General features: G+C 36.0%; 1 long non-coding RNA gene across 1 annotated transcript; it reads right to left on the reverse strand.

The window, feature by feature from the left end:
- Positions 1-1,742: 1,742 nt before the first annotated feature.
- Positions 1,743-3,348, reverse strand: LOC139143126 (uncharacterized). The gene is made up of 3 exons (XR_011554536.1): positions 2,969-3,348; positions 2,296-2,565; positions 1,743-1,809 (listed from the first exon to the last, which is right to left on the reverse strand). It is a non-coding gene; the product is annotated as an uncharacterized lncRNA (long non-coding RNA).
- Between the last annotated feature and the right edge of the window lie 686 nt (positions 3,349-4,034).

The raw sequence follows: 4,034 nt of genomic DNA on the forward strand, positions 1-4,034 counted from the left end.
ATACCAGTGTACAGAATTTTCGACTTTCTCTTATTTGAAGAGACGTGTAACACACTGTAAGGAGTTGACACCATTATGTAAATGAGCAAGTGTTTGACTACTCAGGAATCAAAGGCAAATTATTTGTGTTTTAAATCTGTCCTCTGTATTAATCTCTCAGCTTTCTATTTGTCATCCTGAGGAACAAAGCTGCATGCATGATGAAATTGTCTGGTAGCATATAGGAAAGTCGCGATCGAAGTCTTGAGATGATGGCGTTGCTCTGCTCACAGATTTGAGAATTTAGTCTTGTGATCTCATTGCTGGTCTGGAATGTCTTCATATTGTACCCTGAAGAACACCTGTAAAACGATAAAAAAGTAACCACATATCAACTTATATCATATCATATATTGTAGTAATGTTAAACTCAGTCAAGTACAATTAAATTAGTAATTACTTTATGAAAAAAAGTTTCGTTCAGGCTCGGCTGAGCTGCACTAGCATGCCATTGTGACCCCAACAGAACAGATTTTGTTCCGAGTTCATTCCATTTTTGAAGGTGTTGATCTTTTTGTGTTTATTTAATGACCATCACAGTATTACTTGCTATACTGACTAAGAATATATATTTATTAATATATCAATTACACAATTCAGGGCATAGCTTCTTTTAATCATCACAAGACAAGACACACATTTCAGCTTTCAATTTCTATGCGTTTAATACTTTTAATTATTTAATATTAACACTTTCCAATTAAACATTGATCATTGCAACAAAATGTCATAAGTTTTCAATAATCTTTTGCTCGAAACATCCTCACTCAATTTTATCTCTATCAGTCCCATAGTCTGATGAGTACAGATGTGTTATTGTGTGCTCTTGCATTCACAAAAACAATTTTCCATAGGATGCAGTTGGTGACTTTAGAAGGAATATGCCTAGTCCAAACCAAACTATCACCCTTTGCAGAGGGGATGATTCAGGGAACAGTGCTGTCATTGTGATATTTATCATTAATGTGCAATTTATATTTATTAACTGTGATATTTATTACTCACACTGATGACGACATACTGTTAGCTTATGTTGTATAATCATGATAATAAAAATAAATGTAAACAATCATTGTGTGCAGTCACGTGTTTGTAGAGATGTGTGCTGTCTCCTGCTTGTAGAGATTTGTAGGCACACTTTTGGCAGAAAATGGAATCTGATGGGATGCAGCCCAGCAAGGTTGCCAAGAAACCAAGTCTTATATAAGGCACAGTACCCCACAATAATTTCAATAATTTTTAAAAAGGTAAATCAATGTCTTAAGTGTCTTTGATGAATAGTAGCCAGTTTTGATTACTGATTAACGCATGACTTTGCCTAGCAAGGACTAATTACAGACACTTAAAGGTGTTCTATCAATGCGAATGCAGTTACACTACAAACTACTCAAAGTATCAATAATTTGTATCGAGTTTTGAATGGAAGCGTTTCAACTATACTAGGCATCCAGTATCTAATAATTTTTACTTTCCAAACATGAACAATTTCCAAACTAGATATCCCAACCAAATATCAATGCAATTAATCAAGCATCTTTCATGTTTCAAACATGCACAATCTCTTCCACTTATACCAATAGTAAAAGATTGTGCAATAGTACCACTGATTAACTTTGGCTCAGTTGTGCTTAAAGATAATTAGTCCTTCAAGTTTTACATAATATTTGGGTAAGCCCTACATTATTACAGATAAACTTATCTTACCCGGTATGATTCGCCCAATGAAGTCTGTCAACCAAGAACATGGTGTGCTTGAAAAAATCAGGCTCTCTGAGGGAAAAAATAGACATTCATGAGTATTTAAACTGACAAATGCTTAGAAATAAATCAACAACAATAAGACAAAATACACCCTTAAGACATGACTCTCATTATCAGTTACTGAATTTTACCTTAAATGTGAAATATTTCATCCTTTTTGGTATACATTTTTCCAGTTATTAACCCTACAGCTCTTTTTGCCATATTTCCATCTGGCAATAGGTGATGAAATGGCTTCAAAAATCAAATATTCCAACACAATCTCAACACAATCACTATTATTTTCACTTTATTGGATTTGGGCCACATTTTTCCATCTAAATCTGGCACCCATTGTCTGATGATTATCATTTAAACAAATCCAATTGAAATATCAATGCAATTGTTCCAGCAGGTTTTGTTTTTCACACACACAGAAACTCTTTCTAATGAATCCACTGCCTAGCTTTGTCAGTTCAGTAGTGCTACAAATCATTGAAGCGAGACCTGACTTACCTATTCAGACAGTATTGATGTAATTTACAAGCATTGTCACAAATTACTATGCTTGGTGCCCTTTCAAACCTCTGTGATATAATTCTGAATGGGACAGCAGGAGATTCATGTTGTTTCATAATCTCTAGACCAAGGCAGACCTTATGTTGGCAATGAACTGTAAAAACTCCAGGTGATAGTGTAGGGTGGCCTTTACTGAGCTTATTGCATGTATCTGAACTTCGGCAAGCTTGATTCTCATTATTTGTGTTGGCTGAATAATTACCATCCCTGCAATATTCAAGAATGATATAAACTTAAAAGGGTAAGATTTCAAAGCAATTAGACCAGTGGTTCCAGAGAAGACGACAAATGTTGATGGACACTGGACTGCGGCCCAGCTATCTGATAAGCTCTGCATTGCAGACAGCAGAGCTAACAAAGCCATGACAAATTTCTGAAAAATTATCAATTTGAAATCAATGTTCTTCCATGATTGATAAAGCTTACTGACAAAACTTAACATATTACCAAAGTCCGTTTAAGAGAGAACTAAAGATCATCTGACACATTGAGTAGGTGCCTCTTGTTTGAGTTTTAAATCATGTTTTTTGGTTTAAATGTACAGGTTAGGTTATTCCACTAAGTCTTTAGCATTTTATTGTGCTTTGCAATAGGGTCATGACAAACTCACCCATGTATCTGCGGCATACTTTAAAAAAACTGAGATCCTCGAATGGAGTGTGAGGTCTTGGTGGTAAATATTCATTTTCTGATGATGATGGGCATAACACTTTTTTTTTCTTGAGAACATCTTTAAGAAGACAACGCACATCCCTTGGTAAACGACCATTACTTGTAACACTCTTCATGAAACTGGTGATAATGGGTGCTTCCTTCTGCAGAATATGAAGCTTGTCACTATGGCAGCTCTGAAATGGGTCAAGTCCATTGATGATTACTTCTTTGATGATGTGTCGTGCATGAGATGTTTCTTTGACTTGCAAAAGAGCACTGGTTGGAGTGTTTTTTGATATGTCTTGAAGGAAACTTCGATAGCTGCAAGGAGCAATGAGTTCATGAGATTCGCTGTATTACCAGAACCAAAGATGACAGGTGACTGTAATTGTTCAGAAGAGAAATAAGGTGCCTGTATTGCTGTTCTGTCAATGGCACCGGGTCTTGTTTTGACTCTTTTTTTTACTTGGGTGGAATACCGGCGAATTGCATTAGCAGCTTTCTTGCCTGTTGGTTTGGGATGAAGATACGATCTACATGCTTGGTCCCCAAGATAGGGGGAAGGTGACTTGTGTCTTCTTCAACTGTCCCTTCAAGGAGTTGCTTATGTAAACCAAGTGATGTCCCATCACATATAATTACGTCTGGGTTCCTTCCACACTGATTGCAGCTAAATTCTTCTTCCCAATTTATGTCCAGAAGACGGATGAAGCCATTCCAAGCCAGTCTGAGTGTAGGGAGTTGCAAAGTTACCATGGTTGATAGAGTTTTGCACTTCTGTTCATAAGCTCTGGAAGACAAATATTGAATCCTTTTACTTGTGTACATAATCTACATCTTTGACCAATTTACATGAATAGAGTCAAAGTACTGGTAGTTACTCTACATAGAACAAGTCACTGTTTGAAACTTGATATTGTTTTCTGACATACATGTATATTGAGGACTTTGAACCCAGAAGACATTTTCCACCATATCACAATTAAAATTCATGAGAACACGTACATGTATGTCATGATCAT

Source organism: Ptychodera flava, chromosome 11 (genome assembly GCF_041260155.1).
Source record: "Ptychodera flava strain L36383 chromosome 11, AS_Pfla_20210202, whole genome shotgun sequence".
NCBI lineage: Eukaryota > Metazoa > Hemichordata > Enteropneusta > Ptychoderidae > Ptychodera > Ptychodera flava.